The following is a 23,067-nucleotide window of genomic DNA, read 5'->3' as shown; positions in this document are numbered from 1 at the left end:
ATTAAAAAGGCAGGAAGCTGCATTTAGTCAATTCATCATTAAATGCTTACTACAAGGCAGTGTTGCTGATGAAATAGTGCAGGGGCACACCCTCGTGGACAAAATGCTTACAGCACCTGGTATTCCCAGGCGGTCTCCCATCCAAGTACTAACCAGGCCCGACCCTGCTTAGCTTCCGAGATCAGACGAGATCGGGCGTACCCAGGCTGGTATGGCCGTAAGCGAGAAACAATCTCTTGCTACAACATATATAGTCAAAGTGAGTCTGATAAAACAGACATTTAGTCAATTCATCATTAAATGCTTAATACAAGGCAGTGTTGCTGATGAAATAGTGCAAGAGCACACCCTCGTGGACAAAATGCTTACAGCACCTGGTATTCCCAGGCGGTCTCCCATCCAAGTACTAACCAGGCCCGACCCTGCTTAGCTTCCGAGATCAGACGAGATCGGGCGTACCCAGGCTGGTATGGCCGTAAGCGAGAAACAATCTCTTGCTACAACATATATAGTCAAAGTGAGTCTGATAAAACAGACATTTAGTCAATTCATCATTAAATGCTTAATACAAGGCAGTGTTGCTGATGAAATAGTGCAAGAGCACACCCTCGTGGACAAAATGCTTACAGCACCTGGTATTCCCAGGCGGTCTCCCATCCAAGTACTAACCAGGCCCGACCCTGCTTAGCTTCCGAGATCAGACGAGATCGGGCGTACCCAGGCTGGTATGGCCGTAAGCGAGAAACAATCTCTTGCTACAACATATATAGTCAAAGTGAGTGTGATAAACAGACATTGCATTTTCACCAATTAGATAAGCAGCTTGAACTTTGTGTCACTGAAAAAGTAGAAGAAATTACAAACACTGTTCCCATCACTTTTTACCACAGGTAGTTGGATAAAATACAAACTTTATTTCCTTTCATCATTTGAACAGGGCAAAGGAGCACAAAGCACACACAAGCTGCATTCAGCAACAATATTCTTGTTTGTCTTATAAATACAAGGCAGATGCTAATTGAAAACACAAGGAAATTTGATCCTATTAAAAAGGCAGGAAGCTGCATTTAGTCAATTCATCATTAAATGCTTACTACAAGGCAGTGTTGCTGATGAAATAGTGCAGGGGCACACCCTCGTGGACAAAATGCTTACAGCAGCTGGTATTCCCAGGCGGTCTCCCATCCAAGTACTAACCAGGCCCGACCCTGCTTAGCTTCCGAGATCAGACGAGATCGGGCGTACCCAGGCTGGTATGGCCGTAAGCGAGAAACAATCTCTTGCTACAACATATATAGTCAAAGTGAGTGTGATAAACAGACATTGCATTTTCACCAATTAGATAAGCAGCTTGAACTTTGTGTCACTGAAAAAGTAGAAGAAATTACAAACACTGTTCCCATCACTTTTTACCACAGGTAGTTGGATAAAATACAAACTTTATTTCCTTTCATCATTTGAACAGGGCAAAGGAGCACAAAGCACACACAAGCTGCATTCAGCAACAATATTCTTGTTTGTCTTATAAATACAAGGCAGATGCTAATTGAAAACACAAGGAAATTTGATCCTATTAAAAAGGCAGGAAGCTGCATTTAGTCAATTCATCATTAAATGCTTACTACAAGGCAGTGTTGCTGATGAAATAGTGCAGTGGCACACCCTCGTGGACAAAATGCTTACAGCACCTGTTATTCCCAGGCGGTCTCCCATCCAAGTACTAACCAGGCCCGACCCTGCTTAGCTTCCGAGATCAGACGAGATCGGGCGTACCCAGGCTGGTATGGCCGTAAGCGAGAAACATTCTCTTGCTACAACATATATAGTCAAAGTGAGTCTGATAAAACAGACATTTAGTCAATTCATCATTAAATGCTTAATACAAGGCAGTGTTGCTGATGAAATAGTGCAAGAGCACACCCTCGTGGACAAAATGCTTACAGCACCTGGTATTCCCAGGCGGTCTCCCATCCAAGTACTAACCAGGCCCGACCCTGCTTAGCTTCCGAGATCAGACGAGATCGGGCGTACCCAGGCTGGTATGGCCGTAAGCGAGAAACAATCTCTTGCTACAACATATATAGTCAAAGTGAGTGTGATAAACAGACATTGCATTTTCACCAATTAGATAAGCAGCTTGAACTTTGTGTCACTGAAAAAGTAGAAGAAATTACAAACACTGTTCCCATCACTTTTTAGCACAGGTAGTTGGATAAAATACAAACTTTATTTCCTTTCATCATTTGAACAGGGCAAAGGAGCACAAAGCACACACAAGCTGCATTCAGCAACAATATTCTTGTTTGTCTTATAAATACAAGGCAGATGCTAATTGAAAACACAAGGAAATTTGATCCTATTAAAAAGGCAGGAAGCTGCATTTAGTCAATTCATCATTAAATGCTTACTACAAGGCAGTGTTGCTGATGAAATAGTGCAGGGGCACACCCTCGTGGACAAAATGCTTACAGCAGCTGGTATTCCCAGGCGGTCTCCCATCCAAGTACTAACCAGGCCCGACCCTGCTTAGCTTCCGAGATCAGACGAGATCGGGCGTACCCAGGCTGGTATGGCCGTAAGCGAGAAACAATCTCTTGCTACAACATATATAGTCAAAGTGAGTGTGATAAACAGACATTGCATTTTCACCAATTAGATAAGCAGCTTGAACTTTGTGTCACTGAAAAAGTAGAAGAAATTACAAACACTGTTCCCATCACTTTTTACCACAGGTAGTTGGATAAAATACAAACTTTATTTCCTTTCATCATTTGAACAGGGCAAAGGAGCACAAAGCACACACAAGCTGCATTCAGCAACAATATTCTTGTTTGTCTTATAAATACAAGGCAGATGCTAATTGAAAACACAAGGAAATTTGATCCTATTAAAAAGGCAGGAAGCTGCATTTAGTCAATTCATCATTAAATGCTTACTACAAGGCAGTGTTGCTGATGAAATAGTGCAGGGGCACACCCTCGTAGACAAAATGCTTACAGCACCTGGTATTCCCAGGCGGTCTCCCATCCAAGTACTAACCAGGCCTGACCCTGCTTAGCTTCCGAGATCAGACGAGATCGGGCGTACCCAGGCTGGTATGGCCGTAAGCGAGAACCAATCTCTTGCTACAACATATATAGTCAAAGTGAGTGTGATAAACAGACATTGCATTTTCACCAATTAGATAAGCAGCTTGAACTTTGTGTCACTGAAAAAGTAGAAGAAATTACAAACACTGTTCCCATCACTTTTTAGCACAGGTAGTTGGATAAAATACAAACTTTATTTCCTTTCATCATTTGAACAGGGCAAAGGAGCACAAAGCACACACAAGCTGCATTCAGCAACAATATTCTTGTTTGTCTTATAAATACAAGGCAGATGCTAATTGAAAACACAAGGAAATTTGATCCTATTAAAAAGGCAGGAAGCTGCATTTAGTCAATTCATCATTAAATGCTTACTACAAAGCAGTGTTGCTGATGAAATAGTGCAGGGGCACACCCTCGTGGACAAAATGCTTACAGCACCTGGTATTCCCAGGCGGTCTCCCATCCAAGTACTAACCAGGCCCGACCCTGCTTAGCTTCCGAGATCAGACGAGATCGGGCGTACCCAGGCTGGTATGGCCGTAAGCGAGAAACAATCTCTTGCTACAACATATATAGTCAAAGTGAGTGTGATAAACAGACATTGCATTTTCACCAATTAGATAAGCAGCTTGAACTTTGTGTCACTGAAAAAGTAGAAGAAATTACAAACACTGTTCCCATCACTTTTTACCACAGGTAGTTGGATAAAATACAAACTTTATTTCCTTTCATCATTTGAACAGGGCAAAGGAGCACAAAGCACACACAAGCTGCATTCAGCAACAATATTCTTGTTTGTCTTATAAATACAAGGCAGATGCTAATTGAAAACACAAGGAAATTTGATCCTATTAAAAAGGCAGGAAGCTGCATTTAGTCAATTCATCATTAAATGCTTACTACAAGGCAGTGTTGCTGATGAAATAGTGCAGGGGCACACCCTCGTGGACAAAATGCTTACAGCACCTGGTATTCCCAGGCGGTCTCCCATCCAAGTACTAACCAGGCCTGACCCTGCTTAGCTTCCGAGATCAGACGAGATCGGGCGTCCCCAGGCTGGTATGGCCGTAAGCGAGAACCAATCTCTTGCTACAACATATATAGTCAAAGTGAGTGTGATAAACAGACATTGCATTTTCACCAATTAGATAAGCAGCTTGAACTTTGTGTCACTGAAAAAGTAGAAGAAATTACAAACACTGTTCCCATCACTTTTTAGCACAGGTAGTTGGATAAAATACAAACTTTATTTCCTTTCATCATTTGAACAGGGCAAAGGAGCACAAAGCACACACAAGCTGCATTCAGCAACAATATTCTTGTTTGTCTTATAAATACAAGGCAGATGCTAATTGAAAACACAAGGAAATTTGATCCTATTAAAAAGGCAGGAAGCTGCATTTAGTCAATTCATCATTAAATGCTTACTACAAGGCAGTGTTGCTGATGAAATAGTGCAGGGGCACACCCTCGTGGACAAAATGCTTACAGCACCTGGTATTCCCAGGCGGTCTCCCATCCAAGTACTAACCAGGCCCGACCCTGCTTAGCTTCCGAGATCAGACGAGATCGGGCGTACCCAGGCTGGTATGGCCGTAAGCGAGAAACAATCTCTTGCTATAACATATATAGTCAAAGTGAGTCTGATAAAACAGACATTTAGTCAATTCATCATTAAATGCTTAATACAAGGCAGTGTTGCTGATGAAATAGTGCAAGAGCACACCCTCGTGGACAAAATGCTTACAGCACCTGGTATTCCCAGGCGGTCTCCCATCCAAGTACTAACCAGGCCCGACCCTGCTTAGCTTCCGAGATCAGACGAGATCGGGCGTACCCAGGCTGGTATGGCCGTAAGCGAGAAACAATCTCTTGCTACAACATATATAGTCAAAGTGAGTGTGATAAACAGACATTGCATTTTCACCAATTAGATAAGCAGCTTGAACTTTGTGTCACTGAAAAAGTAGAAGAAATTACAAACACTGTTCCCATCACTTTTTAGCACAGGTAGTTGGATAAAATACAAACTTTATTTCCTTTCATCATTTGAACAGGGCAAAGGAGCACAAAGCACACACAAGCTGCATTCAGCAACAATATTCTTGTTTGTCTTATAAATACAAGGCAGATGCTAATTGAAAACACAAGGAAATTTGATCCTATTAAAAAGGCAGGAAGCTGCATTTAGTCAATTCATCATTAAATGCTTACTACAAGGCAGTGTTGCTGATGAAATAGTGCAGTGGCACACCCTCGTGGACAAAATGCTTACAGCACCTGGTATTCCGAGGCGGTCTCCCATCCAAGTACTAACCAGGCCCGACCCTGCTTAGCTTCCGAGATCAGACGAGATCGGGCGTACCCAGGCTGGTATGGCCGTAAGCGAGAAACAATCTCTTGCTACAACATATATAGTCAAAGTGAGTCTGATAAAACAGACATTTAGTCAATTCATCATTAAATGCTTAATACAAGGCAGTGTTGCTGATGAAATAGTGCAAGAGCACACCCTCGTGGACAAAATGCTTACAGCACCTGGTATTCCCAGGCGGTCTCCCATCCAAGTACTAACCAGGCCCGACCCTGCTTAGCTTCCGAGATCAGACGAGATCGGGCGTACCCAGGCTGGTATGGCCGTAAGCGAGAAACAATCTCTTGCTACAACATATATAGTCAAAGTGAGTGTGATAAACAGACATTGCATTTTCACCAATTAGATAAGCAGCTTGAACTTTGTGTCACTGAAAAAGTAGAAGAAATTACAAACACTGTTCCCATCACTTTTTAGCACAGGTAGTTGGATAAAATACAAACTTTATTTCCTTTCATCATTTGAACAGGGCAAAGGAGCACAAAGCACACACAAGCTGCATTCAGCAACAATATTCTTGTTTGTCTTATAAATACAAGGCAGATGCTAATTGAAAACACAAGGAAATTTGATCCTATTAAAAAGGCAGGAAGCTGCATTTAGTCAATTCATCATTAAATGCTTACTACAAAGCAGTGTTGCTGATGAAATAGTGCAGGGGCACACCCTCGTGGACAAAATGCTTACAGCACCTGGTATTCCCAGGCGGTCTCCCATCCAAGTACTAACCAGGCCCGACCCTGCTTAGCTTCCGAGATCAGACGAGATCGGGCGTACCCAGGCTGGTATGGCCGTAAGCGAGAAACAATCTCTTGCTACAACATATATAGTCAAAGTGAGTCTGATAAAACAGACATTTAGTCAATTCATCATTAAATGCTTAATACAAGGCAGTGTTGCTGATGAAATAGTGCAAGAGCACACCCTCGTGGACAAAATGCTTACAGCACCTGGTATTCCCAGGCGGTCTCCCATCCAAGTACTAACCAGGCCCGACCCTGCTTAGCTTCCGAGATCAGACGAGATCGGGCGTACCCAGGCTGGTATGGCCGTAAGCGAGAAACAATCTCTTGCTACAACATATATAGTCAAAGTGAGGGTGATAAACAGACATTGCATTTTCACCAATTAGATAAGCAGCTTGAACTTTGTGTCACTGAAAAAGTAGAAGAAATTACAAACACTGTTCCCATCACTTTTTACCACAGGTAGTTGGATAAAATACAAACTTTATTTCCTTTCATCATTTGAACAGGGCAAAGGAGCACAAAGCACACACAAGCTGCATTCAGCAACAATATTCTTGTTTGTCTTATAAATACAAGGCAGATGCTAATTGAAAACACAAGGAAATTTGATCCTATTAAAAAGGCAGGAAGCTGCATTTAGTCAATTCATCATTAAATGCTTACTACAAGGCAGTGTTGCTGATGAAATAGTGCAGGGGCACACCCTCGTGGACAAAATGCTTACAGCACCTGGTATTCCCAGGCGGTCTCCCATCCAAGTACTAACCAGGCCCGACCCTGCTTAGCTTCCGAGATCAGACGAGATCGGGCGTACCCAGGCTGGTATGGCCGTAAGCGAGAAACAATCTCTTGCTATAACATATATAGTCAAAGTGAGTCTGATAAAACAGACATTTAGTCAATTCATCATTAAATGCTTAATACAAGGCAGTGTTGCTGATGAAATAGTGCAAGAGCACACCCTCGTGGACAAAATGCTTACAGCACCTGGTATTCCCAGGCGGTCTCCCATCCAAGTACTAACCAGGCCCGACCCTGCTTAGCTTCCGAGATCAGACGAGATCGGGCGTACCCAGGCTGGTATGGCCGTAAGCGAGAAACAATCTCTTGCTACAACATATATAGTCAAAGTGAGTGTGATAAACAGACATTGCATTTTCACCAATTAGATAAGCAGCTTGAACTTTGTGTCACTGAAAAAGTAGAAGAAATTACAAACACTGTTCCCATCACTTTTTAGCACAGGTAGTTGGATAAAATACAAACTTTATTTCCTTTCATCATTTGAACAGGGCAAAGGAGCACAAAGCACACACAAGCTGCATTCAGCAACAATATTCTTGTTTGTCTTATAAATACAAGGCAGATGCTAATTGAAAACACAAGGAAATTTGATCCTATTAAAAAGGCAGGAAGCTGCATTTAGTCAATTCATCATTAAATGCTTACTACAAGGCAGTGTTGCTGATGAAATAGTGCAGTGGCACACCCTCGTGGACAAAATGCTTACAGCACCTGGTATTCCGAGGCGGTCTCCCATCCAAGTACTAACCAGGCCCGACCCTGCTTAGCTTCCGAGATCAGACGAGATCGGGCGTACCCAGGCTGGTATGGCCGTAAGCGAGAAACAATCTCTTGCTACAACATATATAGTCAAAGTGAGTCTGATAAAACAGACATTTAGTCAATTCATCATTAAATGCTTAATACAAGGCAGTGTTGCTGATGAAATAGTGCAAGAGCACACCCTCGTGGACAAAATGCTTACAGCACCTGGTATTCCCAGGCGGTCTCCCATCCAAGTACTAACCAGGCCCGACCCTGCTTAGCTTCCGAGATCAGACGAGATCGGGCGTACCCAGGCTGGTATGGCCGTAAGCGAGAAACAATCTCTTGCTACAACATATATAGTCAAAGTGAGTGTGATAAACAGACATTGCATTTTCACCAATTAGATAAGCAGCTTGAACTTTGTGTCACTGAAAAAGTAGAAGAAATTACAAACACTGTTCCCATCACTTTTTAGCACAGGTAGTTGGATAAAATACAAACTTTATTTCCTTTCATCATTTGAACAGGGCAAAGGAGCACAAAGCACACACAAGCTGCATTCAGCAACAATATTCTTGTTTGTCTTATAAATACAAGGCAGATGCTAATTGAAAACACAAGGAAATTTGATCCTATTAAAAAGGCAGGAAGCTGCATTTAGTCAATTCATCATTAAATGCTTACTACAAAGCAGTGTTGCTGATGAAATAGTGCAGGGGCACACCCTCGTGGACAAAATGCTTACAGCACCTGGTATTCCCAGGCGGTCTCCCATCCAAGTACTAACCAGGCCCGACCCTGCTTAGCTTCCGAGATCAGACGAGATCGGGCGTACCCAGGCTGGTATGGCCGTAAGCGAGAAACAATCTCTTGCTACAACATATATAGTCAAAGTGAGTCTGATAAAACAGACATTTAGTCAATTCATCATTAAATGCTTAATACAAGGCAGTGTTGCTGATGAAATAGTGCAAGAGCACACCCTCGTGGACAAAATGCTTACAGCACCTGGTATTCCCAGGCGGTCTCCCATCCAAGTACTAACCAGGCCCGACCCTGCTTAGCTTCCGAGATCAGACGAGATCGGGCGTACCCAGGCTGGTATGGCCGTAAGCGAGAAACAATCTCTTGCTACAACATATATAGTCAAAGTGAGGGTGATAAACAGACATTGCATTTTCACCAATTAGATAAGCAGCTTGAACTTTGTGTCACTGAAAAAGTAGAAGAAATTACAAACACTGTTCCCATCACTTTTTACCACAGGTAGTTGGATAAAATACAAACTTTATTTCCTTTCATCATTTGAACAGGGCAAAGGAGCACAAAGCACACACAAGCTGCATTCAGCAACAATATTCTTGTTTGTCTTATAAATACAAGGCAGATGCTAATTGAAAACACAAGGAAATTTGATCCTATTAAAAAGGCAGGAAGCTGCATTTAGTCAATTCATCATTAAATGCTTACTACAAGGCAGTGTTGCTGATGAAATAGTGCAGGGGCACACCCTCGTGGACAAAATGCTTACAGCACCTGGTATTCCCAGGCGGTCTCCCATCCAAGTACTAACCAGGCCCGACCCTGCTTAGCTTCCGAGATCAGACGAGATCGGGCGTACCCAGGCTGGTATGGCCGTAAGCGAGAAACAATCTCTTGCTACAACATATATAGTCAAAGTGAGTGTGATAAACAGACATTGCATTTTCACCAATTAGATAAGCAGCTTGAACTTTGTGTCACTGAAAAAGTAGAAGAAATTACAAACACTGTTCCCATCACTTTTTACCACAGGTAGTTGGATAAAATACAAACTTTATTTCCTTTCATCATTTGAACAGGGCAAAGGAGCACAAAGCACACACAAGCTGCATTCAGCAACAATATTCTTGTTTGTCTTATAAATACAAGGCAGATGCTAATTGAAAACACAAGGAAATTTGATCCTATTAAAAAGGCAGGAAGCTGCATTTAGTCAATTCATCCTTAAATGCTTACTACAAGGCAGTGTTGCTGATGAAATAGTGCAGGGGCACACCCTCGTGGACAAAATGCTTACAGCACCTGGTATTCCCAGGCGGTCTCCCATCCAAGTACTAACCAGGCCCGACCCTGCTTAGCTTCCGAGATCAGACGAGATCGGGCGTACCCAGGCTGGTATGGCCGTAAGCGAGAAACAATCTCTTGCTACAACATATATAGTCAAAGTGAGTCTGATAAAACAGACATTTAGTCAATTCATCATTAAATGCTTAATACAAGGCAGTGTTGCTGATGAAATAGTGCAAGAGCACACCCTCGTGGACAAAATGCTTACAGCACCTGGTATTCCCAGGCGGTCTCCCATCCAAGTACTAACCAGGCCCGACCCTGCTTAGCTTCCGAGATCAGACGAGATCGGGCGTACCCAGGCTGGTATGGCCGTAAGCGAGAAACAATCTCTTGCTACAACATATATAGTCAAAGTGAGTGTGATAAACAGACATTGCATTTTCACCAATTAGATAAGCAGCTTGAACTTTGTGTCACTGAAAAAGTAGAAGAAATTACAAACACTGTTCCCATCACTTTTTAGCACAGGTAGTTGGATAAAATACAAACTTTATTTCCTTTCATCATTTGAACAGGGCAAAGGAGCACAAAGCACACACAAGCTGCATTCAGCAACAATATTCTTGTTTGTCTTATAAATACAAGGCAGATGCTAATTGAAAACACAAGGAAATTTGATCCTATTAAAAAGGCAGGAAGCTGCATTTAGTCAATTCATCATTAAATGCTTACTACAAGGCAGTGTTGCTGATGAAATAGTGCAGGGGCACACCCTCGTGGACAAAATGCTTACAGCACCTGGTATTCCCAGGCGGTCTCCCATCCAAGTACTAACCAGGCCCGACCCTGCTTAGCTTCCGAGATCAGACGAGATCGGGCGTACCCAGGCTGGTATGGCCGTAAGCGAGAAACAATCTCTTGCTACAACATATATAGTCAAAGTGAGTGTGATAAACAGACATTGCATTTTCACCAATTAGATAAGCAGCTTGAACTTTGTGTCACTGAAAAAGTAGAAGAAATTACAAACACTGTTCCCATCACTTTTTACCACAGGTAGTTGGATAAAATACAAACTTTATTTCCTTTCATCATTTGAACAGGGCAAAGGAGCACAAAGCACACACAAGCTGCATTCAGCAACAATATTCTTGTTTGTCTTATAAATACAAGGCAGATGCTAATTGAAAACACAAGGAAATTTGATCCTATTAAAAAGGCAGGAAGCTGCATTTAGTCAATTCATCATTAAATGCTTACTACAAGGCAGTGTTGCTGATGAAATAGTGCAGGGGCACACCCTCGTGGACAAAATGCTTACAGCACCTGGTATTCCCAGGCGGTCTCCCATCCAAGTACTAACCAGGCCTGACCCTGCTTAGCTTCCGAGATCAGACGAGATCGGGCGTACCCAGGCTGGTATGGCCGTAAGCGAGAACCAATCTCTTGCTACAACATATATAGTCAAAGTGAGTGTGATAAACAGACATTGCATTTTCACCAATTAGATAAGCAGCTTGAACTTTGTGTCACTGAAAAAGTAGAAGAAATTACAAACACTGTTCCCATCACTTTTTAGCACAGGTAGTTGGATAAAATACAAACTTTATTTCCTTTCATCATTTGAACAGGGCAAAGGAGCACAAAGCACACACAAGCTGCATTCAGCAACAATATTCTTGTTTGTCTTATAAATACAAGGCAGATGCTAATTGAAAACACAAGGAAATTTGATCCTATTAAAAAGGCAGGAAGCTGCATTTAGTCAATTCATCATTAAATGCTTACTACAAGGCAGTGTTGCTGATGAAATAGTGCAGGGGCACACCCTCGTGGACAAAATGCTTACAGCACCTGGTATTCCCAGGCGGTCTCCCATCCAAGTACTAACCAGGCCCGACCCTGCTTAGCTTCCGAGATCAGACGAGATCGGGCGTACCCAGGCTGGTATGGCCGTAAGCGAGAAACAATCTCTTGCTATAACATATATAGTCAAAGTGAGTCTGATAAAACAGACATTTAGTCAATTCATCATTAAATGCTTAATACAAGGCAGTGTTGCTGATGAAATAGTGCAAGAGCACACCCTCGTGGACAAAATGCTTACAGCACCTGGTATTCCCAGGCGGTCTCCCATCCAAGTACTAACCAGGCCCGACCCTGCTTAGCTTCCGAGATCAGACGAGATCGGGCGTACCCAGGCTGGTATGGCCGTAAGCGAGAAACAATCTCTTGCTACAACATATATAGTCAAAGTGAGTGTGATAAACAGACATTGCATTTTCACCAATTAGATAAGCAGCTTGAACTTTGTGTCACTGAAAAAGTAGAAGAAATTACAAACACTGTTCCCATCACTTTTTAGCACAGGTAGTTGGATAAAATACAAACTTTATTTCCTTTCATCATTTGAACAGGGCAAAGGAGCACAAAGCACACACAAGCTGCATTCAGCAACAATATTCTTGTTTGTCTTATAAATACAAGGCAGATGCTAATTGAAAACACAAGGAAATTTGATCCTATTAAAAAGGCAGGAAGCTGCATTTAGTCAATTCATCATTAAATGCTTACTACAAGGCAGTGTTGCTGATGAAATAGTGCAGTGGCACACCCTCGTGGACAAAATGCTTACAGCACCTGGTATTCCGAGGCGGTCTCCCATCCAAGTACTAACCAGGCCCGACCCTGCTTAGCTTCCGAGATCAGACGAGATCGGGCGTACCCAGGCTGGTATGGCCGTAAGCGAGAAACAATCTCTTGCTACAACATATATAGTCAAAGTGAGTCTGATAAAACAGACATTTAGTCAATTCATCATTAAATGCTTAATACAAGGCAGTGTTGCTGATGAAATAGTGCAAGAGCACACCCTCGTGGACAAAATGCTTACAGCACCTGGTATTCCCAGGCGGTCTCCCATCCAAGTACTAACCAGGCCCGACCCTGCTTAGCTTCCGAGATCAGACGAGATCGGGCGTACCCAGGCTGGTATGGCCGTAAGCGAGAAACAATCTCTTGCTACAACATATATAGTCAAAGTGAGTGTGATAAACAGACATTGCATTTTCACCAATTAGATAAGCAGCTTGAACTTTGTGTCACTGAAAAAGTAGAAGAAATTACAAACACTGTTCCCATCACTTTTTAGCACAGGTAGTTGGATAAAATACAAACTTTATTTCCTTTCATCATTTGAACAGGGCAAAGGAGCACAAAGCACACACAAGCTGCATTCAGCAACAATATTCTTGTTTGTCTTATAAATACAAGGCAGATGCTAATTGAAAACACAAGGAAATTTGATCCTATTAAAAAGGCAGGAAGCTGCATTTAGTCAATTCATCATTAAATGCTTACTACAAAGCAGTGTTGCTGATGAAATAGTGCAGGGGCACACCCTCGTGGACAAAATGCTTACAGCACCTGGTATTCCCAGGCGGTCTCCCATCCAGGTACTAACCAGGCCCGACCCTGCTTAGCTTCCGAGATCAGACGAGATCGGGCGTACCCAGGCTGGTATGGCCGTAAGCGAGAAACAATCTCTTGCTACAACATATATAGTCAAAGTGAGTCTGATAAAACAGACATTTAGTCAATTCATCATTAAATGCTTAATACAAGGCAGTGTTGCTGATGAAATAGTGCAAGAGCACACCCTCGTGGACAAAATGCTTACAGCACCTGGTATTCCCAGGCGGTCTCCCATCCAAGTACTAACCAGGCCCGACCCTGCTTAGCTTCCGAGATCAGACGAGATCGGGCGTACCCAGGCTGGTATGGCCGTAAGCGAGAAACAATCTCTTGCTACAACATATATAGTCAAAGTGAGGGTGATAAACAGACATTGCATTTTCACCAATTAGATAAGCAGCTTGAACTTTGTGTCACTGAAAAAGTAGAAGAAATTACAAACACTGTTCCCATCACTTTTTACCACAGGTAGTTGGATAAAATACAAACTTTATTTCCTTTCATCATTTGAACAGGGCAAAGGAGCACAAAGCACACACAAGCTGCATTCAGCAACAATATTCTTGTTTGTCTTATAAATACAAGGCAGATGCTAATTGAAAACACAAGGAAATTTGATCCTATTAAAAAGGCAGGAAGCTGCATTTAGTCAATTCATCATTAAATGCTTACTACAAGGCAGTGTTGCTGATGAAATAGTGCAGGGGCACACCCTCGTGGACAAAATGCTTACAGCACCTGGTATTCCCAGGCGGTCTCCCATCCAAGTACTAACCAGGCCCGACCCTGCTTAGCTTCCGAGATCAGACGAGATCGGGCGTACCCAGGCTGGTATGGCCGTAAGCGAGAAACAATCTCTTGCTATAACATATATAGTCAAAGTGAGTCTGATAAAACAGACATTTAGTCAATTCATCATTAAATGCTTAATACAAGGCAGTGTTGCTGATGAAATAGTGCAAGAGCACACCCTCGTGGACAAAATGCTTACAGCACCTGGTATTCCCAGGCGGTCTCCCATCCAAGTACTAACCAGGCCCGACCCTGCTTAGCTTCCGAGATCAGACGAGATCGGGCGTACCCAGGCTGGTATGGCCGTAAGCGAGAAACAATCTCTTGCTACAACATATATAGTCAAAGTGAGTGTGATAAACAGACATTGCATTTTCACCAATTAGATAAGCAGCTTGAACTTTGTGTCACTGAAAAAGTAGAAGAAATTACAAACACTGTTCCCATCACTTTTTAGCACAGGTAGTTGGATAAAATACAAACTTTATTTCCTTTCATCATTTGAACAGGGCAAAGGAGCACAAAGCACACACAAGCTGCATTCAGCAACAATATTCTTGTTTGTCTTATAAATACAAGGCAGATGCTAATTGAAAACACAAGGAAATTTGATCCTATTAAAAAGGCAGGAAGCTGCATTTAGTCAATTCATCATTAAATGCTTACTACAAGGCAGTGTTGCTGATGAAATAGTGCAGTGGCACACCCTCGTGGACAAAATGCTTACAGCACCTGGTATTCCGAGGCGGTCTCCCATCCAAGTACTAACCAGGCCCGACCCTGCTTAGCTTCCGAGATCAGACGAGATCGGGCGTACCCAGGCTGGTATGGCCGTAAGCGAGAAACAATCTCTTGCTACAACATATATAGTCAAAGTGAGTCTGATAAAACAGACATTTAGTCAATTCATCATTAAATGCTTAATACAAGGCAGTGTTGCTGATGAAATAGTGCAAGAGCACACCCTCGTGGACAAAATGCTTACAGCACCTGGTATTCCCAGGCGGTCTCCCATCCAAGTACTAACCAGGCCCGACCCTGCTTAGCTTCCGAGATCAGACGAGATCGGGCGTACCCAGGCTGGTATGGCCGTAAGCGAGAAACAATCTCTTGCTACAACATATATAGTCAAAGTGAGTGTGATAAACAGACATTGCATTTTCACCAATTAGATAAGCAGCTTGAACTTTGTGTCACTGAAAAAGTAGAAGAAATTACAAACACTGTTCCCATCACTTTTTAGCACAGGTAGTTGGATAAAATACAAACTTTATTTCCTTTCATCATTTGAACAGGGCAAAGGAGCACAAAGCACACACAAGCTGCATTCAGCAACAATATTCTTGTTTGTCTTATAAATACAAGGCAGATGCTAATTGAAAACACAAGGAAATTTGATCCTATTAAAAAGGCAGGAAGCTGCATTTAGTCAATTCATCATTAAATGCTTACTACAAAGCAGTGTTGCTGATGAAATAGTGCAGGGGCACACCCTCGTGGACAAAATGCTTACAGCACCTGGTATTCCCAGGCGGTCTCCCATCCAAGTACTAACCAGGCCCGACCCTGCTTAGCTTCCGAGATCAGACGAGATCGGGCGTACCCAGGCTGGTATGGCCGTAAGCGAGAAACAATCTCTTGCTACAACATATATAGTCAAAGTGAGTCTGATAAAACAGACATTTAGTCAATTCATCATTAAATGCTTAATACAAGGCAGTGTTGCTGATGAAATAGTGCAAGAGCACACCCTCGTGGACAAAATGCTTACAGCACCTGGTATTCCCAGGCGGTCTCCCATCCAAGTACTAACCAGGCCCGACCCTGCTTAGCTTCCGAGATCAGACGAGATCGGGCGTACCCAGGCTGGTATGGCCGTAAGCGAGAAACAATCTCTTGCTACAACATATATAGTCAAAGTGAGGGTGATAAACAGACATTGCATTTTCACCAATTAGATAAGCAGCTTGAACTTTGTGTCACTGAAAAAGTAGAAGAAATTACAAACACTGTTCCCATCACTTTTTACCACAGGTAGTTGGATAAAATACAAACTTTATTTCCTTTCATCATTTGAACAGGGCAAAGGAGCACAAAGCACACACAAGCTGCATTCAGCAACAATATTCTTGTTTGTCTTATAAATACAAGGCAGATGCTAATTGAAAACACAAGGAAATTTGATCCTATTAAAAAGGCAGGAAGCTGCATTTAGTCAATTCATCATTAAATGCTTACTACAAGGCAGTGTTGCTGATGAAATAGTGCAGGGGCACACCCTCGTGGACAAAATGCTTACAGCACCTGGTATTCCCAGGCGGTCTCCCATCCAAGTACTAACCAGGCCCGACCCTGCTTAGCTTCCGAGATCAGACGAGATCGGGCGTACCCAGGCTGGTATGGCCGTAAGCGAGAAACAATCTCTTGCTACAACATATATAGTCAAAGTGAGTGTGATAAACAGACATTGCATTTTCACCAATTAGATAAGCAGCTTGAACTTTGTGTCACTGAAAAAGTAGAAGAAATTACAAACACTGTTCCCATCACTTTTTACCACAGGTAGTTGGATAAAATACAAACTTTATTTCCTTTCATCATTTGAACAGGGCAAAGGAGCACAAAGCACACACAAGCTGCATTCAGCAACAATATTCTTGTTTGTCTTATAAATACAAGGCAGATGCTAATTGAAAACACAAGGAAATTTGATCCTATTAAAAAGGCAGGAAGCTGCATTTAGTCAATTCATCCTTAAATGCTTACTACAAGGCAGTGTTGCTGATGAAATAGTGCAGGGGCACACCCTCGTGGACAAAATGCTTACAGCACCTGGTATTCCCAGGCGGTCTCCCATCCAAGTACTAACCAGGCCCGACCCTGCTTAGCTTCCGAGATCAGACGAGATCGGGCGTACCCAGGCTGGTATGGCCGTAAGCGAGAAACAATCTCTTGCTACAACATATATAGTCAAAGTGAGTCTGATAAAACAGACATTTAGTCAATTCATCATTAAATGCTTAATACAAGGCAGTGTTGCTGATGAAATAGTGCAAGAGCACACCCTCGTGGACAAAATGCTTACAGCACCTGGTATTCCCAGGCGGTCTCCCATCCAAGTACTAACCAGGCCCGACCCTGCTTAGCTTCCGAGATCAGACGAGATCGGGCGTACCCAGGCTGGTATGGCCGTAAGCGAGAAACAATCTCTTGCTACAACATATATAGTCAAAGTGAGTGTGATAAACAGACATTGCATTTTCACCAATTAGATAAGCAGCTTGAACTTTGTGTCACTGAAAAAGTAGAAGAAATTACAAACACTGTTCCCATCACTTTTTAGCACAGGTAGTTGGATAAAATACAAACTTTATTTCCTTTCATCATTTGAACAGGGCAAAGGAGCACAAAGCACACACAAGCTGCATTCAGCAACAATATTCTTGTTTGTCTTATAAATACAAGGCAGATGCTAATTGAAAACACAAGGAAATTTGATCCTATTAAAAAGGCAGGAAGCTGCATTTAGTCAATTCATCATTAAATGCTTACTACAAGGCAGTGTTGCTGATGAAATAGTGCAGGGGCACACCCTCGTGGACAAAATGCTTACAGCACCTGGTATTCCCAGGCGGTCTCCCATCCAAGTACTAACCAGGCCCGACCCTGCTTAGCTTCCGAGATCAGACGAGATCGGGCGTACCCAGGCTGGTATGGCCGTAAGCGAGAAACAATCTCTTGCTACAACATATATAGTCAAAGTGAGTGTGATAAACAGACATTGCATTTTCACCAATTAGATAAGCAGCTTGAACTTTGTGTCACTGAAAAAGTAGAAGAAATTACAAACACTGTTCCCATCACTTTTTACCACAGGTAGTTGGATAAAATACAAACTTTATTTCCTTTCATCATTTGAACAGGGCAAAGGAGCACAAAGCACACACAAGCTGCATTCAGCAACAATATTCTTGTTTGTCTTATAAATACAAGGCAGATGCTAATTGAAAACACAAGGAAATTTGATCCTATTAAAAAGGCAGGAAGCTGCATTTAGTCAATTCATCATTAAATGCTTACTACAAGGCAGTGTTGCTGATGAAATAGTGCAGGGGCACACCCTCGTGGACAAAATGCTTACAGCACCTGGTATTCCCAGGCGGTCTCCCATCCAAGTACTAACCAGGCCTGACCCTGCTTAGCTTCCGAGATCAGACGAGATCGGGCGTACCCAGGCTGGTATGGCCGTAAGCGAGAACCAATCTCTTGCTACAACATATATAGTCAAAGTGAGTGTGATAAACAGACATTGCATTTTCACCAATTAGATAAGCAGCTTGAACTTTGTGTCACTGAAAAAGTAGAAGAAATTACAAACACTGTTCCCATCACTTTTTAGCACAGGTAGTTGGATAAAATACAAACTTTATTTCCTTTCATCATTTGAACAGGGCAAAGGAGCACAAAGCACACACAAGCTGCATTCAGCAACAATATTCTTGTTTGTCTTATAAATACAAGGCAGATGCTAATTGAAAACACAAGGAAATTTGATCCTATTAAAAAGGCAGGAAGCTGCATTTAGTCAATTCATCATTAAATGCTTACTACAAGGCAGTGTTGCTGATGAAATAGTGCAGGGGCACACCCTCGTGGACAAAATGCTTACAGCACCTGGTATTCCCAGGCGGTCTCCCATCCAAGTACTAACCAGGCCCGACCCTGCTTAGCTTCCGAGATCAGACGAGATCGGGCGTACCCAGGCTGGTATGGCCGTAAGCGAGAAACAATCTCTTGCTACAACATATATAGTCAAAGTGAGTCTGATAAAACAGACATTTAGTCAATTCATCATTAAATGCTTAATACAAGGCAGTGTTGCTGATGAAATAGTGCAAGAGCACACCCTCGTGGACAAAATGCTTACAGCACCTGGTATTCCCAGGCGGTCTCCCATCCAAGTACTAACCAGGCCCGACCCTGCTTAGCTTCCGAGATCAGACGAGATCGGGCGTACCCAGGCTGGTATGGCCGTAAGCGAGAAACAATCTCTTGCTACAACATATATAGTCAAAGTGAGTCTGATAAAACAGACATTTAGTCAATTCATCATTAAATGCTTAATACAAGGCAGTGTTGCTGATGAAATAGTGCAAGAGCACACCCTCGTGGACAAAATGCTTACAGCACCTGGTATTCCCAGGCGGTCTCCCATCCAAGTACTAACCAGGCCCGACCCTGCTTAGCTTCCGAGATCAGACGAGATCGGGCGTACCCAGGCTGGTATGGCCGTAAGCGAGAAACAATCTCTTGCTACAACATATATAGTCAAAGTGAGGGTGATAAACAGACATTGCATTTTCACCAATTAGATAAGCAGCTTGAACTTTGTGTCACTGAAAAAGTAGAAGAAATTACAAACACTGTTCCCATCACTTTTTAGCACAGGTAGTTGGATAAAATACAAACTTTATTTCCTTTCATCATTTGAACAGGGCAAAGGAGCACAAAGCACACACAAGCTGCATTCAGCAACAATATTCTTGTTTGTCTTATAAATACAAGGCAGATGCTAATTGAAAACACAAGGAAATTTGATCCTATTAAAAAGGCAGGAAGCTGCATTTAGTCAATTCATCATTAAATGCTTACTACAAGGCAGTGTTGCTGATGAAATAGTGCAGGGGCACACCCTCGTGGACAAAATGCTTACAGCACCTGGTATTCCCAGGCGGTCTCCCATCCAAGTACTAACCAGGCCCGACCCTGCTTAGCTTCCGAGATCAGACGAGATCGGGCGTACCCAGGCTGGTATGGCCGTAAGCGAGAAACAATCTCTTGCTACAACATATATAGTCAAAGTGAGTGTGATAAACAGACATTGCATTTTCACCAATTAGATAAGCAGCTTGAACTTTGTGTCACTGAAAAAGTAGAAGAAATTACAAACACTGTTCCCATCACTTTTTACCACAGGTAGTTGGATAAAATACAAACTTTATTTCCTTTCATCATTTGAACAGGGCAAAGGAGCACAAAGCACACACAAGCTGCATTCAGCAACAATATTCTTGTTTGTCTTATAAATACAAGGCAGATGCTAATTGAAAACACAAGGAAATTTGATCCTATTAAAAAGGCAGGAAGCTGCATTTAGTCAATTCATCATTAAATGCTTACTACAAGGCAGTGTTGCTGATGAAATAGTGCAGGGGCACACCCTCGTGGACAAAATGCTTACAGCACCTGGTATTCCCAGGCGGTCTCCCATCCAAGTACTAACCAGGCCCGACCCTGCTTAGCTTCCGAGATCAGACGAGATCGGGCGTACCCAGGCTGGTATGGCCGTAAGCGAGAAACAATCTCTTGCTACAACATATATAGTCAAAGTGAGTGTGATAAACAGACATTGCATTTTCACCAATTAGATAAGCAGCTTGAACTTTGTGTCACTGAAAAAGTAGAAGAAATTACAAACACTGTTCCCATCACTTTTTACCACAGGTAGTTGGATAAAATACAAACTTTATTTCCTTTCATCATTTGAACAGGGCAAAGGAGCACAAAGCACACACAAGCTGCATTCAGCAACAATATTCTTGTTTGTCTTATAAATACAAGGCAGATGCTAATTGAAAACACAAGGAAATTTGATCCTATTAAAAAGGCAGGAAGCTGCATTTAGTCAATTCATCCTTAAATGCTTACTACAAGGCAGTGTTGCTGATGAAATAGTGCAGGGGCACACCCTCGTGGACAAAATGCTTACAGCACCTGGTATTCCCAGGCGGTCTCCCATCCAAGTACTAACCAGGCCCGACCCTGCTTAGCTTCCGAGATCAGACGAGATCGGGCGTACCCAGGCTGGTATGGCCGTAAGCGAGAAACAATCTCTTGCTACAACATATATAGTCAAAGTGAGTCTGATAAAACAGACATTTAGTCAATTCATCATTAAATGCTTAATACAAGGCAGTGTTGCTGATGAAATAGTGCAAGAGCACACCCTCGTGGACAAAATGCTTACAGCACCTGGTATTCCCAGGCGGTCTCCCATCCAAGTACTAACCAGGCCCGACCCTGCTTAGCTTCCGAGATCAGACAAGATCGGGCGTACCCAGGCTGGTATGGCCGTAAGCGAGAAACAATCTCTTGCTACAACATATATAGTCAAAGTGAGTGTGATAAACAGACATTGCATTTTCACCAATTAGATAAGCAGCTTGAACTTTGTGTCACTGAAAAAGTAGAAGAAATTACAAACACTGTTCCCATCACTTTTTAGCACAGGTAGTTGGATAAAATACAAACTTTATTTCCTTTCATCATTTGAACAGGGCAAAGGAGCACAAAGCACACACAAGCTGCATTCAGCAACAATATTCTTGTTTGTCTTATAAATACAAGGCAGATGCTAATTGAAAACACAAGGAAATTTGATCCTATTAAAAAGGCAGGAAGCTGCATTTAGTCAATTCATCATTAAATGCTTACTACAAGGCAGTGTTGCTGATGAAATAGTGCAGGGGCACACCCTCGTGGACAAAATGCTTACAGCACCTGGTATTCCCAGGCTGTCTCCCATCCAAGTACTAACCAGGCCCGACCCTGCTTAGCTTCCGAGATCAGACGAGATCGGGCGTACCCAGGCTGGTATGGCCGTATGCGAGAAACAATCTCTTGCTACAACATATATAGTCAAAGTGAGTGTGATAAACAGACATTGCATTTTCACCAATTAGATAAGCAGCTTGAACTTTGTGTCACTGAAAAAGTAGAAGAAATTACAAACACTGTTCCCATCACTTTTTACCACAGGTAGTTGGATAAAATACAAACTTTATTTCCTTTCATCATTTGAACAGGGCAAAGGAGCACAAAGCACACACAAGCTGCATTCAGCAACAATATTCTTGTTTGTCTTATAAATACAAGGCAGATGCTAATTGAAAACACAAGGAAATTTGATCCTATTAAAAAGGCAGGAAGCTGCATTTAGTCAATTCATCATTAAATGCTTACTACAAGGCAGTGTTGCTGATGAAATAGTGCAGGGGCACACCCTCGTGGACAAAATGCTTACAGCACCTGGTATTCCCAGGCGGTCTCCCATCCAAGTACTAACCAGGCCTGACCCTGCTTAGCTTCCGAGATCAGACGAGATCGGGCGTACCCAGGCTGGTATGGCCGTAAGCGAGAACCAATCTCTTGCTACAACATATATAGTCAAAGTGAGTGTGATAAACAGACATTGCATTTTCACCAATTAGATAAGCAGCTTGAACTTTGTGTCACTGAAAAAGTAGAAGAAATTACAAACACTGTTCCCATCACTTTTTAGCACAGGTAGTTGGATAAAATACAAACTTTATTTCCTTTCATCATTTGAACAGGGCAAAGGAGCACAAAGCACACACAAGCTGCATTCAGCAACAATATTCTTGTTTGTCTTATAAATACAAGGCAGATGCTAATTGAAAACACAAGGAAATTTGATCCTATTAAAAAGGCAGGAAGCTGCATTTAGTCAATTCATCATTAAATGCTTACTACAAGGCAGTGTTGCTGATGAAATAGTGCAGGGGCACACCCTCGTGGACAAAATGCTTACAGCACCTGGTATTCCCAGGCGGTCTCCCATCCAAGTACTAACCAGGCCCGACCCTGCTTAGCTTCCGAGATCAGACGAGATCGGGCGTACCCAGGCTGGTATGGCCGTAAGCGAGAAACAATCTCTTGCTACAACATATATAGTCAAAGTGAGTCTGATAAAACAGACATTTAGTCAATTCATCATTAAATGCTTAATACAAGGCAGTGTTGCTGATGAAATAGTGCAAGAGCACACCCTCGTGGACAAAATGCTTACAGCACCTGGTATTCCCAGGCGGTCTCCCATCCAAGTACTAACCAGGCCCGACCCTGCTTAGCTTCCGAGATCAGACGAGATCGGGCGTACCCAGGCTGGTATGGCCGTAAGCGA

The 23,067-nt window shown here is 42.6% G+C and overlaps 55 non-coding genes across 55 annotated transcripts; all 55 read right to left on the bottom strand.

The window, feature by feature from the left end:
* Window positions 1-104: 104 nt before the first annotated feature.
* Window positions 105-223, bottom strand: LOC145871165 (5S ribosomal RNA). The gene has a single exon (XR_014386795.1). It is a non-coding gene; the product is annotated as a 5S ribosomal RNA (ribosomal RNA).
* Window positions 224-362: 139 nt separating this feature from the next.
* LOC145871164 (5S ribosomal RNA) lies at window positions 363-481 on the bottom strand. Its single transcript, XR_014386794.1, has one exon. It is a non-coding gene; the product is annotated as a 5S ribosomal RNA (ribosomal RNA).
* Window positions 482-620: 139 nt separating this feature from the next.
* LOC145871162 (5S ribosomal RNA) lies at window positions 621-739 on the bottom strand. Its single transcript, XR_014386792.1, has one exon. It is a non-coding gene; the product is annotated as a 5S ribosomal RNA (ribosomal RNA).
* Window positions 740-1,148: 409 nt separating this feature from the next.
* LOC145869461 (5S ribosomal RNA) lies at window positions 1,149-1,267 on the bottom strand. The gene has a single exon (XR_014385457.1). It is a non-coding gene; the product is annotated as a 5S ribosomal RNA (ribosomal RNA).
* Window positions 1,268-1,676: 409 nt separating this feature from the next.
* Window positions 1,677-1,795, bottom strand: LOC145875586 (5S ribosomal RNA). Its single transcript, XR_014391229.1, has one exon. It is a non-coding gene; the product is annotated as a 5S ribosomal RNA (ribosomal RNA).
* Window positions 1,796-1,934: 139 nt separating this feature from the next.
* LOC145871161 (5S ribosomal RNA) lies at window positions 1,935-2,053 on the bottom strand. Its single transcript, XR_014386791.1, has one exon. It is a non-coding gene; the product is annotated as a 5S ribosomal RNA (ribosomal RNA).
* A 409-nt stretch (window positions 2,054-2,462) lies between these two features.
* On the bottom strand, window positions 2,463-2,581 carry LOC145869460 (5S ribosomal RNA). Its single transcript, XR_014385456.1, has one exon. It is a non-coding gene; the product is annotated as a 5S ribosomal RNA (ribosomal RNA).
* Window positions 2,582-2,990: 409 nt separating this feature from the next.
* Window positions 2,991-3,109, bottom strand: LOC145868411 (5S ribosomal RNA). The gene has a single exon (XR_014384407.1). It is a non-coding gene; the product is annotated as a 5S ribosomal RNA (ribosomal RNA).
* A 409-nt stretch (window positions 3,110-3,518) lies between these two features.
* LOC145871160 (5S ribosomal RNA) lies at window positions 3,519-3,637 on the bottom strand. Its single transcript, XR_014386790.1, has one exon. It is a non-coding gene; the product is annotated as a 5S ribosomal RNA (ribosomal RNA).
* A 409-nt stretch (window positions 3,638-4,046) lies between these two features.
* LOC145869122 (5S ribosomal RNA) lies at window positions 4,047-4,165 on the bottom strand. Its single transcript, XR_014385118.1, has one exon. It is a non-coding gene; the product is annotated as a 5S ribosomal RNA (ribosomal RNA).
* A 409-nt stretch (window positions 4,166-4,574) lies between these two features.
* Window positions 4,575-4,693, bottom strand: LOC145871159 (5S ribosomal RNA). Its single transcript, XR_014386789.1, has one exon. It is a non-coding gene; the product is annotated as a 5S ribosomal RNA (ribosomal RNA).
* A 139-nt stretch (window positions 4,694-4,832) lies between these two features.
* On the bottom strand, window positions 4,833-4,951 carry LOC145871158 (5S ribosomal RNA). The gene has a single exon (XR_014386788.1). It is a non-coding gene; the product is annotated as a 5S ribosomal RNA (ribosomal RNA).
* A 409-nt stretch (window positions 4,952-5,360) lies between these two features.
* Window positions 5,361-5,479, bottom strand: LOC145867715 (5S ribosomal RNA). Its single transcript, XR_014383708.1, has one exon. It is a non-coding gene; the product is annotated as a 5S ribosomal RNA (ribosomal RNA).
* A 139-nt stretch (window positions 5,480-5,618) lies between these two features.
* LOC145871156 (5S ribosomal RNA) lies at window positions 5,619-5,737 on the bottom strand. Its single transcript, XR_014386786.1, has one exon. It is a non-coding gene; the product is annotated as a 5S ribosomal RNA (ribosomal RNA).
* Window positions 5,738-6,146: 409 nt separating this feature from the next.
* LOC145871155 (5S ribosomal RNA) lies at window positions 6,147-6,265 on the bottom strand. The gene has a single exon (XR_014386785.1). It is a non-coding gene; the product is annotated as a 5S ribosomal RNA (ribosomal RNA).
* A 139-nt stretch (window positions 6,266-6,404) lies between these two features.
* Window positions 6,405-6,523, bottom strand: LOC145871154 (5S ribosomal RNA). The gene has a single exon (XR_014386784.1). It is a non-coding gene; the product is annotated as a 5S ribosomal RNA (ribosomal RNA).
* A 409-nt stretch (window positions 6,524-6,932) lies between these two features.
* On the bottom strand, window positions 6,933-7,051 carry LOC145871153 (5S ribosomal RNA). Its single transcript, XR_014386783.1, has one exon. It is a non-coding gene; the product is annotated as a 5S ribosomal RNA (ribosomal RNA).
* Window positions 7,052-7,190: 139 nt separating this feature from the next.
* On the bottom strand, window positions 7,191-7,309 carry LOC145871152 (5S ribosomal RNA). Its single transcript, XR_014386782.1, has one exon. It is a non-coding gene; the product is annotated as a 5S ribosomal RNA (ribosomal RNA).
* A 409-nt stretch (window positions 7,310-7,718) lies between these two features.
* On the bottom strand, window positions 7,719-7,837 carry LOC145867714 (5S ribosomal RNA). The gene has a single exon (XR_014383707.1). It is a non-coding gene; the product is annotated as a 5S ribosomal RNA (ribosomal RNA).
* Window positions 7,838-7,976: 139 nt separating this feature from the next.
* Window positions 7,977-8,095, bottom strand: LOC145871151 (5S ribosomal RNA). Its single transcript, XR_014386781.1, has one exon. It is a non-coding gene; the product is annotated as a 5S ribosomal RNA (ribosomal RNA).
* A 409-nt stretch (window positions 8,096-8,504) lies between these two features.
* LOC145871150 (5S ribosomal RNA) lies at window positions 8,505-8,623 on the bottom strand. Its single transcript, XR_014386780.1, has one exon. It is a non-coding gene; the product is annotated as a 5S ribosomal RNA (ribosomal RNA).
* Window positions 8,624-8,762: 139 nt separating this feature from the next.
* Window positions 8,763-8,881, bottom strand: LOC145871149 (5S ribosomal RNA). Its single transcript, XR_014386779.1, has one exon. It is a non-coding gene; the product is annotated as a 5S ribosomal RNA (ribosomal RNA).
* Window positions 8,882-9,290: 409 nt separating this feature from the next.
* LOC145871148 (5S ribosomal RNA) lies at window positions 9,291-9,409 on the bottom strand. Its single transcript, XR_014386778.1, has one exon. It is a non-coding gene; the product is annotated as a 5S ribosomal RNA (ribosomal RNA).
* Window positions 9,410-9,818: 409 nt separating this feature from the next.
* On the bottom strand, window positions 9,819-9,937 carry LOC145871147 (5S ribosomal RNA). The gene has a single exon (XR_014386777.1). It is a non-coding gene; the product is annotated as a 5S ribosomal RNA (ribosomal RNA).
* A 139-nt stretch (window positions 9,938-10,076) lies between these two features.
* LOC145871145 (5S ribosomal RNA) lies at window positions 10,077-10,195 on the bottom strand. Its single transcript, XR_014386775.1, has one exon. It is a non-coding gene; the product is annotated as a 5S ribosomal RNA (ribosomal RNA).
* Window positions 10,196-10,604: 409 nt separating this feature from the next.
* On the bottom strand, window positions 10,605-10,723 carry LOC145871144 (5S ribosomal RNA). Its single transcript, XR_014386774.1, has one exon. It is a non-coding gene; the product is annotated as a 5S ribosomal RNA (ribosomal RNA).
* Window positions 10,724-11,132: 409 nt separating this feature from the next.
* On the bottom strand, window positions 11,133-11,251 carry LOC145868410 (5S ribosomal RNA). The gene has a single exon (XR_014384406.1). It is a non-coding gene; the product is annotated as a 5S ribosomal RNA (ribosomal RNA).
* Window positions 11,252-11,660: 409 nt separating this feature from the next.
* LOC145871143 (5S ribosomal RNA) lies at window positions 11,661-11,779 on the bottom strand. The gene has a single exon (XR_014386773.1). It is a non-coding gene; the product is annotated as a 5S ribosomal RNA (ribosomal RNA).
* Window positions 11,780-11,918: 139 nt separating this feature from the next.
* LOC145871142 (5S ribosomal RNA) lies at window positions 11,919-12,037 on the bottom strand. Its single transcript, XR_014386772.1, has one exon. It is a non-coding gene; the product is annotated as a 5S ribosomal RNA (ribosomal RNA).
* Window positions 12,038-12,446: 409 nt separating this feature from the next.
* On the bottom strand, window positions 12,447-12,565 carry LOC145867713 (5S ribosomal RNA). The gene has a single exon (XR_014383706.1). It is a non-coding gene; the product is annotated as a 5S ribosomal RNA (ribosomal RNA).
* A 139-nt stretch (window positions 12,566-12,704) lies between these two features.
* Window positions 12,705-12,823, bottom strand: LOC145871141 (5S ribosomal RNA). Its single transcript, XR_014386771.1, has one exon. It is a non-coding gene; the product is annotated as a 5S ribosomal RNA (ribosomal RNA).
* A 409-nt stretch (window positions 12,824-13,232) lies between these two features.
* LOC145874682 (5S ribosomal RNA) lies at window positions 13,233-13,351 on the bottom strand. The gene has a single exon (XR_014390318.1). It is a non-coding gene; the product is annotated as a 5S ribosomal RNA (ribosomal RNA).
* A 139-nt stretch (window positions 13,352-13,490) lies between these two features.
* LOC145871140 (5S ribosomal RNA) lies at window positions 13,491-13,609 on the bottom strand. Its single transcript, XR_014386770.1, has one exon. It is a non-coding gene; the product is annotated as a 5S ribosomal RNA (ribosomal RNA).
* A 409-nt stretch (window positions 13,610-14,018) lies between these two features.
* Window positions 14,019-14,137, bottom strand: LOC145871139 (5S ribosomal RNA). Its single transcript, XR_014386769.1, has one exon. It is a non-coding gene; the product is annotated as a 5S ribosomal RNA (ribosomal RNA).
* Window positions 14,138-14,276: 139 nt separating this feature from the next.
* LOC145871138 (5S ribosomal RNA) lies at window positions 14,277-14,395 on the bottom strand. Its single transcript, XR_014386768.1, has one exon. It is a non-coding gene; the product is annotated as a 5S ribosomal RNA (ribosomal RNA).
* A 409-nt stretch (window positions 14,396-14,804) lies between these two features.
* On the bottom strand, window positions 14,805-14,923 carry LOC145867712 (5S ribosomal RNA). The gene has a single exon (XR_014383705.1). It is a non-coding gene; the product is annotated as a 5S ribosomal RNA (ribosomal RNA).
* A 139-nt stretch (window positions 14,924-15,062) lies between these two features.
* On the bottom strand, window positions 15,063-15,181 carry LOC145871137 (5S ribosomal RNA). Its single transcript, XR_014386767.1, has one exon. It is a non-coding gene; the product is annotated as a 5S ribosomal RNA (ribosomal RNA).
* Window positions 15,182-15,590: 409 nt separating this feature from the next.
* LOC145871136 (5S ribosomal RNA) lies at window positions 15,591-15,709 on the bottom strand. The gene has a single exon (XR_014386766.1). It is a non-coding gene; the product is annotated as a 5S ribosomal RNA (ribosomal RNA).
* A 139-nt stretch (window positions 15,710-15,848) lies between these two features.
* Window positions 15,849-15,967, bottom strand: LOC145871134 (5S ribosomal RNA). The gene has a single exon (XR_014386764.1). It is a non-coding gene; the product is annotated as a 5S ribosomal RNA (ribosomal RNA).
* A 409-nt stretch (window positions 15,968-16,376) lies between these two features.
* On the bottom strand, window positions 16,377-16,495 carry LOC145871133 (5S ribosomal RNA). The gene has a single exon (XR_014386763.1). It is a non-coding gene; the product is annotated as a 5S ribosomal RNA (ribosomal RNA).
* Window positions 16,496-16,904: 409 nt separating this feature from the next.
* Window positions 16,905-17,023, bottom strand: LOC145871132 (5S ribosomal RNA). The gene has a single exon (XR_014386762.1). It is a non-coding gene; the product is annotated as a 5S ribosomal RNA (ribosomal RNA).
* A 139-nt stretch (window positions 17,024-17,162) lies between these two features.
* LOC145871131 (5S ribosomal RNA) lies at window positions 17,163-17,281 on the bottom strand. Its single transcript, XR_014386761.1, has one exon. It is a non-coding gene; the product is annotated as a 5S ribosomal RNA (ribosomal RNA).
* Window positions 17,282-17,690: 409 nt separating this feature from the next.
* Window positions 17,691-17,809, bottom strand: LOC145871130 (5S ribosomal RNA). The gene has a single exon (XR_014386760.1). It is a non-coding gene; the product is annotated as a 5S ribosomal RNA (ribosomal RNA).
* Window positions 17,810-18,218: 409 nt separating this feature from the next.
* Window positions 18,219-18,337, bottom strand: LOC145868409 (5S ribosomal RNA). The gene has a single exon (XR_014384405.1). It is a non-coding gene; the product is annotated as a 5S ribosomal RNA (ribosomal RNA).
* A 409-nt stretch (window positions 18,338-18,746) lies between these two features.
* On the bottom strand, window positions 18,747-18,865 carry LOC145871129 (5S ribosomal RNA). Its single transcript, XR_014386759.1, has one exon. It is a non-coding gene; the product is annotated as a 5S ribosomal RNA (ribosomal RNA).
* A 139-nt stretch (window positions 18,866-19,004) lies between these two features.
* LOC145871128 (5S ribosomal RNA) lies at window positions 19,005-19,123 on the bottom strand. Its single transcript, XR_014386758.1, has one exon. It is a non-coding gene; the product is annotated as a 5S ribosomal RNA (ribosomal RNA).
* A 139-nt stretch (window positions 19,124-19,262) lies between these two features.
* LOC145871127 (5S ribosomal RNA) lies at window positions 19,263-19,381 on the bottom strand. The gene has a single exon (XR_014386757.1). It is a non-coding gene; the product is annotated as a 5S ribosomal RNA (ribosomal RNA).
* Window positions 19,382-19,790: 409 nt separating this feature from the next.
* On the bottom strand, window positions 19,791-19,909 carry LOC145871126 (5S ribosomal RNA). The gene has a single exon (XR_014386756.1). It is a non-coding gene; the product is annotated as a 5S ribosomal RNA (ribosomal RNA).
* A 409-nt stretch (window positions 19,910-20,318) lies between these two features.
* Window positions 20,319-20,437, bottom strand: LOC145871125 (5S ribosomal RNA). Its single transcript, XR_014386755.1, has one exon. It is a non-coding gene; the product is annotated as a 5S ribosomal RNA (ribosomal RNA).
* Window positions 20,438-20,846: 409 nt separating this feature from the next.
* Window positions 20,847-20,965, bottom strand: LOC145871123 (5S ribosomal RNA). The gene has a single exon (XR_014386753.1). It is a non-coding gene; the product is annotated as a 5S ribosomal RNA (ribosomal RNA).
* Window positions 20,966-21,104: 139 nt separating this feature from the next.
* On the bottom strand, window positions 21,105-21,223 carry LOC145868277 (5S ribosomal RNA). Its single transcript, XR_014384272.1, has one exon. It is a non-coding gene; the product is annotated as a 5S ribosomal RNA (ribosomal RNA).
* Window positions 21,224-21,632: 409 nt separating this feature from the next.
* Window positions 21,633-21,751, bottom strand: LOC145870219 (5S ribosomal RNA). The gene has a single exon (XR_014386215.1). It is a non-coding gene; the product is annotated as a 5S ribosomal RNA (ribosomal RNA).
* Window positions 21,752-22,160: 409 nt separating this feature from the next.
* Window positions 22,161-22,279, bottom strand: LOC145868408 (5S ribosomal RNA). The gene has a single exon (XR_014384404.1). It is a non-coding gene; the product is annotated as a 5S ribosomal RNA (ribosomal RNA).
* A 409-nt stretch (window positions 22,280-22,688) lies between these two features.
* Window positions 22,689-22,807, bottom strand: LOC145871122 (5S ribosomal RNA). Its single transcript, XR_014386752.1, has one exon. It is a non-coding gene; the product is annotated as a 5S ribosomal RNA (ribosomal RNA).
* Window positions 22,808-22,946: 139 nt separating this feature from the next.
* Window positions 22,947-23,065, bottom strand: LOC145871121 (5S ribosomal RNA). The gene has a single exon (XR_014386751.1). It is a non-coding gene; the product is annotated as a 5S ribosomal RNA (ribosomal RNA).
* Between the last annotated feature and the right edge of the window lie 2 nt (window positions 23,066-23,067).

Source organism: Salmo salar, unplaced genomic scaffold, assembly GCF_965601325.2.
Source record: "Salmo salar unplaced genomic scaffold, fSalSal1 ptg000293l, whole genome shotgun sequence".
Taxonomy (NCBI): Eukaryota; Metazoa; Chordata; class Actinopteri; order Salmoniformes; family Salmonidae; genus Salmo; species Salmo salar.
This window is presented reverse-complemented; position numbering and strand designations above follow the sequence as displayed.